General features: G+C 43.1%; 1 protein-coding gene across 1 annotated transcript in view; it reads left to right on the forward strand.

Moving 5' to 3' along the window:
• Window positions 1-424: 424 nt before the first annotated feature.
• The window catches only part of SLC26A5 (solute carrier family 26 member 5), a 58240-nt gene continuing 44854 nt past the window's right edge, over window positions 425-13810 (forward strand). Inside the window, exons 1-2 of the mRNA XM_025873242.2 lie at window positions 425-520; window positions 3616-3738. The gene's annotated coding sequence lies outside the window, so the exon portion shown is untranslated. The remainder of the gene's footprint in view (window positions 521-3615; window positions 3739-13810) is intronic.

Below are 13810 nucleotides of genomic sequence, written 5' to 3' on the forward strand. Positions count from 1 at the left end.
TGAGAATATATGTTAGGATGTTTCCATTTTAAAAATAATAAGCAACGTTTCCTACTTGAATACTATATCGCTTGTTCATTGTGCTTTCTTCAGCCTCGACCATCTAAACTTGTCTCATATCCCACCTCCAAGCTCCACGAATCCCTCCTGAGGAGTTTGTGAGTCGTGCGAGGGGAAAGTGGGGTGTCAGTCCCGTAACTTTTGGGGGCTGCACAAGCAGAGCATTAGTCGCCAAGCACGCTCCCGAAGTTCTAGACGTTTGAGAGGAGCCCTTGGGCTCGCGGGGTCCCGGGGCGAAGGGCGGGGCGGAGCGGGGCGGAGCGGGGCGGGGCGGAGCGGGGCCGGGCGGGGCGGGGCGGGGCGGGCTCGGGTTGCGGGCGGCGCGCTGGGCGCCCTGGCCCCACGGCCGGTGGGCGCCTCCTCCGAGAGCCGCGCGCGGACGCAGCGGCGCGGCGTCGAGGCGGCGGGGGCTCCGGAGCGCGGCGGCTCGGCCCTGGGCAGCCCCGGGCAGTGCCGGCCGGTGAGTGCGCGCGAGCCTCGGGCCCACCCCGGCCAGGCAGTCGTCTCTGCTGTCTCTCGGGCTTACCTCTCGGGTCTCTTTGGCTCTCACTCCTTCCTAAAACTAATAGGCAACAACTTAGACTTGCCCCACCTCGGCGGTCTCTAAGCGCTGACAGGATAAAGTCTGAGAAGTGCTTTCCTCTGGAAACGTCTCCCTCCCTCTCCCCCTCTGCGGCGGCCGCACGGACTTTCACGAGACGTTCGCCTCCCTTGGCTCCTCGCCGCTTCTTGCAGCGCCCTCACGGTGCTCCGCACTCTCAGCCCTGCCCCGCCGAGGCTAGCTTCTCGCCTGTTTGTATCCCCTCCGGTTTTGGAAATCTCATTATTGCCCTTGGCCTCCTCGCTGGGGCCGCGCGCTGCCCGCGGGGTCACCGGGGGGGGTCCCCGCGCTGGGCGGCCCGGTGCCCGGCCAGGGGAGCTGTGGTTCGGAGGCCGGGCCTCCCCTCAGCAGCCGGCGAAGTCTGGCCGGTCTCCGCAGCTCCGTGAAGGGGGTGCGCCTTGCTGCTTTAAAATTTGGTCGTGGTGGCCCCCTGCCTAAAGCTCCGGCTCCCTCCTGAACGCCTCCGGTGCGGGGCGCGCTGCCCTGGTAGCGGGTCCGATACTGCGGCCCGGGCGAGCTCCTGCCTCACACTTAAGAAAGACCATTGATCAGGAAACCGGTTTACTCGCAGTGACTGCCTCACGGAGTGGGCTCTCTGGCCCGGGCGGGCCCGCGAAGGTGGAAGACCTACAAGGGTCTGGCAGCTGTGAAGAAGGCAGCTGTCAGGGACGCTGTGGGGGAGGGGGCGTAGATTCTTTCCCTCCCCGTGATCAGTTTGGGGTCTAGAGTTGGTAAATCGTGAAGGGAAGCTCTAATAACAAAAATGGTAATTCGGTGTGGGGGGACACTGAGATTCGGCTTTTTCTTATCTGAGAACTGGGAACAATGTGCATTAGCCATAAGTGCACATAATCTGCATCACTGAAAGTAAGCTTGGAAATAGAGGGACGGTTGAATATGCAACTTTCTGAAGCGAAATTTGGAATAGGTTTTTGCCAGGCAGTCCTAAATACGGTAGTATTTCTTTGTTCAGAAGACTTTCAGGTAGGAGACCAGACGCAGGAGAGAGAAAGTCAGACTAATTTGCATTAGAAAAAAGCTCGGAGTGAAGAATTCGTAGGTAAGATGACTGATACCTTAAGTGCTCTGCTGGAAAGCGTTCTGCTCTGTTAGGTAACACCTGAGCCCCCAGTCCTGTTACGTAGCATTTCTTTTTTTCTCTCTTTAACTACTCTGAAACTATACAGAGTTACAAGTTCCTCATTAATTTATGAGCGATACCAAAGAATTGACTCAATCCAGCAAGTATTCGAGCACCTTCTGCGTGTGAAGCACTTTGCTAAGAGCTGCAGAAGAATGGAAGATAGACGAATTTTCCAATTAAAACCACCACAACAGTGGACTGACTTGTCAGGTGTAGATGCCTCTTTAATTTAAATCAAAACCAGTTGAGTTTTACAAGGCTGATGTCAGAGACAACTGCCTGTTTTCTTTTAGGAGTTTTATGGTTTCGGGCCATTTTGAGTTCATTGTGGTGTGAGAAGGTGGTCCGGTTTCATTCTTTTGCATGTAGCTGTCCAGTGTTCCCAGCATCATTTATTGAAGAGACTGTCTTTTCCTCATTGGATATTCTTGCCTGCTTTGTTGTAGATTAATTGACCACGCAAGTGTAGGTTTATTTCTGGGCTCTCTGTTCTGTTGATCTACGTGTCTGTTTTAATGCCAGTACCATGCTGTTTTGATGTCTAGAGCTTTGTAGTGTAGCTTGAAATCTGGGGAAAAAATGAGTTGAGTTTTCATCTCATTCTAAATGTGTGTCCCTTGATATCTTAATCATTCTGAAGTTTTTCTACCAATGCAGGTAGTCTGCATTTTATTAATTCCAAATAAAACATTTTCTAGGAAATATAACTAAGTAAGAAGGCATGTCCATTTTCCCTAGTGTTTGCACTATCATTGAATTAATAAAGTCAAAATCAACAAAAATGAGGGGATGGTGATTTTCCTTAGTTTAAAACTAGTGAAATTGTGCAGAAAAGAAGATAAGGTCGGCGTGGGTAAATGTAATCCTCTGGTGCTTCCCATACTCTGTCTACGTTCATTCCTTTTGGAAGATAGATCCAATTTCATGAAATCCTTCAATTCTTTTGGAAGACGGCTCCAGTGGCCAGTTTCAGGAAATCTTTCAGCAATTCATCATTGCTCTGGATACTAGCAATCATCAAGTACATCATCTTTTGGACTTCACCCTCTTAAACAATTGTGTTGGGGGGAAAGGGGTTCGGGGAGGGGACAGGTCTTTTTAAACATCTGGCCTAAGCTAAGGACTTTATCCCTACAAAAACCACACAGCATTCAAAATGTTGCATATCTTTCAGAGGAATAAAACCCCCCTTTAGAACAGGGCAGTGATTTAGTCAGGGAAATGGAAGTGAAGAGAGGATATGGGTAAGTCCACAAACTGAGTGGTTAAAACTTAATTTACTTTGGAATGGAACAAATACTTGGCCTTTTGAGAAAGTGTCCTGTAAATAGGAATTAATAAATGTATTATCTGTAAAAGACTAAAGACAGTAGTCCTGTTAATTTTTTAGTTTATCAGTATCAGCTTGTGTCTTGAACATTATGAATCCCATTTTTTAATTTTTTTTCTCATCCTTCTCAAGGAAAGTGCTTCTGAGATTTTTCTCCCAGTACTGATGCCCCATTCAGGGCAGTTTCTCACATACCAACTGTTATAACCATGAATTGCTCAGGATGGGAATGGTCGAATTCAAAATTTGAACTTGCTCTCTCACGCACACATACTCATGTTCACCTTTAGGAAGGAGGTGTGTGCGTATGTGTTACATCATTACCATATTCAGTACTATGTGGTAGCAGTAGTTGCGTCTTGGGAGAGAATTGATTGGTATTAGGAATGAATGGACAGCTTCAAGAAACATTTTGGACGTAACTTCTTTCAAAGAACAAACCAGCAACCACTGGATTAACTTTCCTTCCTTCTGTCCTAGGGCCGAGGAGCTAGCTGTCCCTTCTCCAGCTGTCAGCCCTACGAATCAAGGTTTCGCTGAACTGTACCAGACCTCTCGTCTGGGTCCCTGGCCCCTGCCCTCTGTGCTGTACTTTGGACTCGGGTAGGTAGGTCCCCCTGGAACTAATAAACTGGGAAAGTGGGTCATAGGTAGTGATGGATTTGATGTGTAGCACAGGATTTCTTAACATTTCCAGAGTCCTGAATCATAAACCACAATTTGGAAGAAAAGGGTAAGAGAGAGAATGCCAGAAGCAGCGCAGCTTACTCTCTTTAACTTGGATCGGGACCAGCCTAACTGATCCTTAGCTATGAAGCAGCTTTGACTTACCGTATTGAGTGACAGCTACATAGTTGGTCACGACCTTAGAGTGCCATTGATCGACATTAACTGGATGAGTAAACTGGTGGAGATCATGGTTTGTTTGGGGTTTTTTTTAAGATTTTATTTATTTATTTGAGAGAGCGCGTACAAACAGGGTGAGGTGCAGAGGGACAAGCAGACTCTCTGATGAGCGAAGAGTCTGACTCGGGGCTCGATCCCAGGACCCTGGGATCGTGACCTGAGCTGAAGGCAGATTCTTAGCCAGTTGAACCACCCAGGTGCCCCGAGATCATGTTTTTAATCCAAGCTCTGCCCTTAACTAAGTGTGTGATCTTGGGCAAGTAACAAGTCAAATTCTTTGGACATTCACTTTTTTTTTTTTTCTGTCATATGGGATCAGTGATTCTCAACTACTAAAGTATAATTCTATGCATTTCAATCACAGGGAGAGTTTATTAAAAAAAAAAATACTGGGTCAGAGATTCTAATGTAATTGGACTGGGGCAGGCCCAGACATCTCTCTCTTTTTTTTTTTTTAAAGCCTCCCAACCCCTACCAGGAAACACTAATGTCCAGCCAAGATTGAGAATCACTGGGTTAAAAAATCACCAAGAGCTGATTCTAAGATTATGTCACCTGAAGATAGAAAGCAGGTCCACAAAATCCCTTCTATACATAGCCTGGCTCGGGATTACATAGACTCAGTGGTAACCAAGCCTAAACATGCCTTCCTAAGAAGCAGTCCACATCAGTGATTTCAGTTTATTTAGGGAAGGTGCTGTGCCTTCTCACTGGTTCAGTATTCCCACAATGCTTTTCGAGTCCTTAGCACCCAGTACATTTTGATGGCCTGAACTCGGTGTAACTCTGCCTATCCAAGATGATTAGCTGTTCCTAATGTCGCCAGAGACGATTATCTCTCTCCTTGGGGTATCCATGCCCAGTGTTCAATAGCCTGTTGAAATTTTTTCCTGGAGGTGATCTGGGATCTGTGTGTGAGGGGTATGGGAGAAAAGTGTCAGCAAGGGATAAAGATGATGACCTTGATCGTTGCTGAAATGTAAGCTTCTGTGTCCAAACTAAGATAAAAAAGGTGATCCTCACACCTTCTCAGGTAGTAGACTATCCAGTTACCAGAAGTGGGATAGGAAAAAAAAGCATATTGTTTACCTTAATCGTTTGTTTGGGACCCAGTCTTGTTGCCATCCCGTTGTTAATTCTGTAGATGTTCACACTTTGAAAATTATTCTTAGATTTAAAGATATAACTTATTAAATTTTAATCCATAGAATTTATTTCTGTTTATTCTACTCTTTTTTTCTCCTACTGCCCTTCACATCCCAAAACACTTAGAAGAAGAAAAAAAAAACAGTGTGCATGTGTGACTGTCAGATCAGTAAAAGAGAAACGGACATGAGCTGACAAAAGAGGGAAAGGCATTAAGGAGGAAACATAGACCAAGGGTAAGAAAGCCCATGGATTGCAAGGAGCTACACTTCATTTCATTTCTTTTCTCTCTACTGTGAATCTTAGAGCTGCTACAAGTTTATTCTCAGGCTTTCCAAAACTTGGGCAAATTATTGTATTTCACCTGCTGTGTGTTGGAAAATATGGGCTTGTGGCCCATGATTCCAGCATGTTCCCTGCCGTCTTCCAAACATGGTGGATAGAGGGTGTCTCCATAGGTGAATTGGCAGCCTGGACACACTTGGTCTAATCCAGCATGGGCCAGCCCCAGGGCCTGGGCTAATTCTACATGATGTCTTGGGTTGGGGAATATATTTTTTTCTTAGCTTAGGAAAGCTACTGACACTGGAGTTCTTTACCTTTGTGTTTTAGAGGAAATGGCCTTACCTGGTATCAAAAATCGAATGCAGACCTGTAGAACCAACTCAGTCCTGACCTCTCCATGTACCTAGAGCTGGCTGCATCCCTGCCATTAAAAAACGAATCTTGTGTTGGATTCATTTTTATATGTTTATTGCTGATCATTATTCTCAAATATTTAGTAATATTGGGCACATGCTGTTATTTCATAATTTATTCTTTACCTTCTTAAATAAATTAAGATAGAGTAAATGTGGAGCGCCTGGCTGGCTCAGTTGGTGGAGCATGTGACTCTCGATCTCAGGATTATGTGTTCTAGCCCCACATTGGGTGTAGAGATTACTTAAAAATAAAATCATTAAAAGAAAGATAGGAGTAAATGTACTATGAAAAGATGGGTTTTGTCCTCGTAACTTCAAGTTAAAACTTTAAGTAAAAAACTTAATTATTAACTCAAATGCCCAGTTATGTGTTTAAGCATTTTTCCTCCCACAAACCTAATTTTTGAAGTTAATGAGTACTGTTAGGGTTGTTCTGGGCCCTAGGATTATTATTTGTTTGCCTTTTAAATCTTTACTCTCTCAAAACAATTAAATTGTTGCAAGGTAACTAGAAAAGAATATCCAGTGGAAATGTTGCAAGATAATTAGAAATGATAAAATTTCCTCAACTAGTTCCTATTTGATTGAACACTTTTAACAACCAAATCCAAAGCTAGCAGGGGTTTTCATCTCTTCCTTCCTTTCCTCCTCAATTCACTCATTCATTCAACAAATGTCATGTGAATTCCTGTTCTGTGCCTGTCCTCCTTTGGCTTTCATTCTCACGAAGGGAAGACGACAGACAGAGAATGAAGTAAGTGTGGGTCAGAGGGTGATGTGTGCTATGGATAAAAATAAAGCTGGGGAGAAGGCAGTGGAGGGGTTTGGTGGGCAATTTTTTTAAAATAAGGTAATTAGGAAAAGCTTCAGCTGAGAAAACGGTGTTGAGCACAGACCTGAAGGTGGTGAAGGAGCAGGTTCTGGGGAACTCCGGGCCGGAGTCAGGTGTGTGCCTGGCACACAGCAGGGAGGTCCCAGTGGCTAGAGCAGAGGGACGAGGTGGGAAGTAGGAGGAAATGCAAGTGGCTGTGGGGCAGGAGCTTGGGAGAATGCTGAAAATCATATGGGGCCTTTTAGGGCCTTTTCAGAGGGATGCTTGTGAAGTGATAGGAAGATGAGGTTTCTTACTGTTTAGTCAAAATTCCAGCAGCCCTGGGATCTGTTTCTTCTTTGTTACACCCTCCGGGTGGTCTCCAGCTTTCCCTTCCTCACAAATCAGCCCCTACCCATTCTTTCCCTTGGGATTCCTTTCTCCCCAGGGCTGGCCATAGAGTGGGATTCAGTCTCCCATTCTCCTTGCTGGCTTGGTACCCTGCAGGTGAGGCTCTCCCTTCCTTTTTAAAGAATGCACTACTAGGGGGCACCTGGGTGGCTCAGTCATTAAGCATCTGCCTTTGGCTCAGGTCATGATCCCAGGGTCCTGAGATCGAGTCCCGCCTTGGGCTCCCTGCTCAGCGGGGAGTCTGCTTCTCCCTCTCCCTCTGCCTCCCTCCCCGCCCCCTGCCCCACTTGTGTGTGCGCGCGCGCTCTCTCTCTCTCTGTCAAATAAATAAATAAAAATCTTTAAAAATAAAAAGAATGCACTACTAGTTGCTAAAGAATAAAAACTGTCAGGTAGTACCAAAGCCAGCAATGGTGAGAGAAATTAGTATATACAAAATATATCTTGGTTTCTACTGTAGCCCAGGCAGAAAGGGGCCGCATTGCTGGTTGGCTGAATTTAGCCTGTGTGTTTTCTTGGGTCTGCACATTGTTTTATAAATACTTGTGTAACATTGAAAAAGTGATAGTTTTGTTAAAATGTAGTTTCAAGGTCTCTTTAAAAATTGGATGTTCTATTTATATGAAGTTGTGGAATGCGGTGCCTGGGTGGCTCAGTCAGTTGAGCATCCGACTCTTGGTTTCCGTTCAGGTGGTGATTCAGTGTCCTGAGATCGAGCCCCACGCTGGGCTCTGCGCCTAGTGCAGAGTCTGCTTAAGTTTCTCTCTCCATCCCTCTCCACCCCTCTGCCTCCCCCCTCCCCGTCTCTCTCTCTCTCTCTCTCTCTCTCTCTCTCTCTCTCTCAAATAAATAAATCTTTATATGAAGTTACAGAATAGGCAAAACCATGGTGATTTTAGGGATACGACAGGGATTAACTAAGTAGGAGCACAAGGAAAATTTCTGGGTGATGAAAAGTTTCTATTCATAATAGTCTGAAATGCATGGTGGAACTCATTAAACCACACTGATCTGTGCAGTTCACTATATGTAAATTGAACCTGAATATAAAGAAAAGTTTTAAATAGAAGCCAGTATTCAGCAAGAGCTGAGTGGGAGCTAACCACTTTGGGTTGGCACATGCTCTCTAGATTGGCACAGACTCACGTGGTTCACTTCAGTCCTTGTCATTACCCACCTGGCCCCTCGTGTATGATTCCCACAGCAGACTCTCTCAGTGGTTCTGGTTTCAGCTCTCAATGGGGGGCCTGGTATGTTAACTGGCAACAGAGAAAATAGTACCTGCCTCTAGGGTTATATGTGAAGCAGGTAACAAAAACAAACCTGATAGCTTAGGTCGGTCAGGCAGCCTATCCACACCCATCTCTCAGTGGTATTCTCAAACCTAGGGTTCTGAGAGGTCTCTGAACATGACTCTCACTCTTCAGCCAAGGGTCTCCTGTGTTTTTGCAGATACCTCCTCTGCGAGGATACAGAAAGTCCCTTGTACTCCTATCATCAGCACTTACAACTTGCTTTTATTACATTTGTACAAAAATGACAGTGTGTGCTATGGAAATCCTAAAAAGTACAAATAAAAACAAAATAAAATTAGCCACTATTCCACCATCCAAACGTAACCTCTATTTACAGTTTTGTGGTAAATGTTTTCAAATCCTTCTCCATACTTCTATGCATTTTATATTAAAAAAGGTTTGACTCATAAAATTCAGCACACACTTGCTCAATTTTCAAAATGAAAAAATAATAAGTGAAGGATGAAGCACAAGCTTTGCCTTCTCTCTAACCTGTACCTCTTTTTAAAAGGCTATAAAATTGTGCAAAGAATAGGAAGAACTCAGAAGAGAATGAGATAGACAAATGTTTGGAGGAAAGTAAATGATGAAACAGAACTAAGGATTAGTGCAAGAAGGACCGCCATGGGAATGAGAGCGATCTTCTAGAAAGAAGCTCTGGGCATGGAGTCAGCAAAGACAGAGCAGGCATGAGCAGAGGCATTAAGGCAGAAAGATTAACGGAAATTCTTATGCATTAATTAAAATGAAGCCATACTTCTAATGTGAGTTTGGTATTATAGATAAATCCTTTTTCTTCCTAGCACTTGGAAAGAGGGTGGGCCCTAGCCTACAAGCCAGTTCTTGCCTCTTAACCCTAAAATCAAGCAAGCACTCAGCAGAGCCGACTCTGGTACACAAAGCCTCCTGATCACCATATTATTCCGGGAAGGGTCTTACGCTGGAAACCCTTGATATGTGATAGTGGAGGAAAATGAGAAAAGTTAACGAAGTGTTTAATTTATAAATATAAATATATAACTGAGAATAACCTAACATATGAGGGAGCATTTAAAAAAAAAGATAAACAGTTACTAATGCCAGAGGGGAGATCATTCAGGGAAATCATTTAAAATAGTTTTTTAAAAATCTGGGTATCCTCAGAGTGATTAAAAAGATAGTTTCCTTACACAAAAACAGAATTCTTTTAAGAAGGAACAATCAGAAAACCAAAATAGTCTCAAATTTTTTTTAAAAAATGATTACTATAATAAAAATAACTTATTAGAAGGACTAAAAGATAAAGTTTAAGAACTCTAGTATAACACTATGTTAACTGTACTGGAATTGAAAAAAAAAGTTTAAGAAATCTGTCAAAGAGACAGAGAATATATATGCTAGAAAAGATGAAAAAACATAGAGGAGCAGTCCAGTAAGTCCAATATCAACCTATTGCAGCTCTAGAAAAAATCAAAACAAAATAAAAATGGCGGGAAAGAGATTGACAAAGAAATACTAGGAAAAAATTCCTGTAGTTGAGAAGTAGGAGATAAAAAGAATCCATCAAGTGAATGGAAAAAAATCCATACAAATATGCAATCATTATAAGATTTCAGAATCAAGAATATAGCAAGGCTCCTAAAATTAGTTTCTAAAAGGGAATATGAAGTTACTTAAGATTGACATAAAGTTTCTCATCAATGAACTGGATACTGAAATGTAATAAATCAATGCCTTCAAAATTATGAGTGAAGGGGCGTCTGGGTGGCTTAGTCGGTAAGCCTTCAACTCTTGATTTCAGCTCAGGTCATGATCTCGGAGTCATGAGATCAGGCCCTCACTGGGCTCTGTGTTGAGAGCATGGAGCCTGCTTAAGATTCTCTCCCCCTCTCCCTCTGCCTCTATCCCTGGTCGCACACACTCTCTCTCTCTAAAAAATAAAAAATAAAAATTATGAGGGAAAATGATTTTGAACTTAAAATTCTGTTGCCAGTGAAATTATCCAGTAGGTATGAGGATGACATGAAGACATTTTCAGACATTCAAAGATTTAGGCCCTTTGCTTCCAGGTACCCTTTCCGAATCAATTACCTAAGGATGTGTTCCAGCAAAATGAGGGTAGAAAGTGAGAAGGAGGAAAGTGTAAGAAGAAAGAGTGTAACTCCCCAAGTGCAATTAAAATAAATCCTAGGCTGACAGATGTGCACCAGGCTCAGAAAGAAATCAATACAAATTAGGTCAAGTAATCAGTGAGCTCCAAGAAGAATGACTTTAATTCTTTTTTTTTTTAAGATTTTATTTATTCACTTGACAGAGGCACAGTGAGAGAGGGAACACAAGCAGCAGAGTGGGAGAGGGAGAAGCAGGCTTCCCGCCGAGCAGGAAGCCCAATGTGGGGCTCAATCCAAGGACCCTGGGATCATGACCTGAGCTGAAGGCAGATGCCTAACGACTGAGCCACCCAGGTGCCCTAGAATGACTTTAATTCTATTCAATAGATAGAACAAGTAATGAACAATTTTAATGTAGTTATAATAATGGGACTTCTGGCAACATGGACTAAGCTGACTCATATGTACAAACACACAAAAACAAAAGATAAACTTTAAAGACTACCAGAAGAATGCAGAAAACTGTTTTAAAAGAACAGTAAGTGCAAGCTCATACTCAGCACACCCCATAGGAGTTTCTCTGTGGGAAAAAAACCATAAGGTGTAGGGATGGGGTCATACATGCAAACCTGGAAAGAAGACATGGCCTCAGGCCTAAAGGAACCACCCCTTCTCCCATTTAATATGAGCTCACTATTTTAAAAACCTGCCAACTGTGGCACCTGGGTGGCTCAGTTGGTTAAGCATCTGCCTTCAGCTCAGGTCACGATCCCAGAGTCTCGGGATCAAGCCCCACATCAGGCTCTCTGCTCCTTGGAGAGCCGGCTTCTCCCTCTCCCTCTGATCCTTACCCCCTCTTGGGCTCACTCTCTCTCTCTCAAATAAATAAAATCTTAAAAAAAATAAAGTATGGTCCATTAAAAAAAGACAAACCTGCCACAACCATAAGGGAGTATCAGCAAAGAAAACAAATAGAAGAATTAGGGGCGCCTGGGTGGCTCAGTCGTTAAGCGTCTGCCTTCAGCTCAGGTCATGATCCCAGGGTCCTGGGATCGAGCCCCGCATCAGGTTCCCTGCTCCGCGGGAAGCCTGCTTCTCCCTCTCCCACTCCCCCTGCTTGTGTTCCCTCTCTCGCTGTGTCTCTCTCTGTCAAATAAATAAAATCCTTAAAAAAAACATAGAAGAATTAGATCCTCAAGAATATAAGATAATGGAAATATATCAACAAAATCTTAAGTGTTTTAAAAATTATTAAAGAGATAAAAAGAATCCAAACAAGGGAAAATACTACACTATGAAAATAAGACCAGCATATTTCAAAAAGAAGATACGGAAATAAAAAATACAGACATTGATTTTTTTTAATTAATGTTCTAGCTAAACAACATATTGGAGCCAAAGGTAAATTAGTAAATTAGAAGCCAAATCTGAGAAAACTGTCTGGAATCAGGTCATTGAGATAAAAAGATGGGAAATGTCAGAGGTTAAAAAACACAATGATATAATGAGACATGCCAACGAATGTCTAATAGAAATTCCGGAAGGAGGTAAGAGAAAGAATTTGCCTATATTTGTTATATAAATAAACAAATTAAAATAGTAGTACAGGGATGCCTGGGTGGCTCAGTCGTTAAGCGTCTGCCTTTTGCTCGGGTCATGATCCCGGGGTCCTGGGACCGAGCCCCGCATCAGGCTCCCTGCTCAGCAGGGAGTCTGCTAACCCTCCCCCTACTTATGCTCTCTCTCTCTCTCAATTTTTTTAAATAGTAATACAATCTAGCAAAAATAATGAGAACTAAGACTTAAATATTCATTTTTAATGGTAAGCATTCACAGATGTCTAAATTCAATGATTAAAAAATAGCTGTATCCCTGGTGATGGGTATTAAAGAGGGCACGTTCTGCATGGAGCACTGGGTGTTATGCACAAACAATGAATCATGGAACACTACATCAAAAACTAATGATGTAATGTATGGTGATTAACAATAAAAATTTAAAAAAAAAAAAGGCAAAAAAGATCCAAAAAAAAAATAGCTGTATCATTCTATTACTTAGAATAGTAGTACTCAAACTTAAATATATTTTTTAGATTTTTTTATTTAAATTCAATTTAGTTAACATATAGTGTATTATTAGTTCCAGGGGTAGAATGTGGTGATTCATCAGTTGCATATAACACCCAGTGCTCATTACATCAAGTGCTGTCCTTAATGTCCATTACCCAGTTACCCCATCCCCCCACCAACCTCCCCTCCTGCAGCTCTCAGTTTGTTTCCTAGAGTTAAGAGTCTCTTATGAGTTGCCTCCCTCTCTGTTTTTATCTTATTTTTCCTTCCCTTCCCCTATGCTCATCTATTTTGGTTTTTAAATTCCACATATGGGACACCTGGGAGGCTCAGATGGTTGAGCGTCTACCTTCAGCTCAGATCATGATCCTGGGGTCCTAGGATCAAGTCCCGCATCGGGCTCCCTGCTCAGCGGGGAGCCTGTTTCTCCCTCTCCCTCTGCTTGTGCTCTCTCTGTCAAATAAATGAAAAATAATAAATAAAATCTTTAAATTCCACATATGAGTGAGATCATATGATATTTGTCTTTCTTTGACTAATTTCACTTAGCATAATACCCTCTAGTTCTATCCACATCATTGCAGATGGCAGGATATCATTTTTTTGATGGCTGCGTAATAGTCCATTGTGTGTGTGTGTGTGTGTGTGTATACCACAACTTCTTTCTCCATTCATCTGTCGATGGACATATGGGCTCTTTCCATAGTTTGGCTACTGTGGACATTGCCGCTGTGAACATTGGGGTGCATGTGTCCTTTCAGATCACTATTTTTGTATCCTTTGGATAAATACCTAGTAGTGCAATTGCTGGGTCATAGGGTAGTTCTGTTTTTAACTTTTCGAGGAAATAGCTCTCAATCTTAGAGATTTGGAAATGTGTCAAAGTGATTGAAGGGTGCTGCTAGCATTTAGTGTCAGGGACAAAGATGCTAAATGCACAAGAGAGTTCCACACAAGTCCTAACCAGAGTACTATTAGCACTTTTTAAGAAATGCTGATGTAGAGTTCAAAATAAATCCACCAAAGGAACTAAAAACAAAAATGATTTTAAGAAAATAGTTGCTTTGGGGTGCCTGGGTGGCTCAGTCGTTAAGTGTCTGCTTTCGGCTCAGGTCATGATCCCAGGGTGCTGGGATCAAGCCCCACATCGGGCTCCCTGCACCGCGGGAAGCCTGCTTCTCCCTCTCCCACTCCCCCTGCTCATGTTCCCTCTCTTGCTGTGTCTCTCTTTGTCAAACAAATAAAT

Source organism: Callorhinus ursinus, unplaced genomic scaffold, assembly GCF_003265705.2.
Source record: "Callorhinus ursinus isolate GAN/ISIS: 27379988/994484 unplaced genomic scaffold, GSC_fseal_2.0 scaffold12, whole genome shotgun sequence".
Classification (NCBI taxonomy): Eukaryota; Metazoa; Chordata; class Mammalia; order Carnivora; family Otariidae; genus Callorhinus; species Callorhinus ursinus.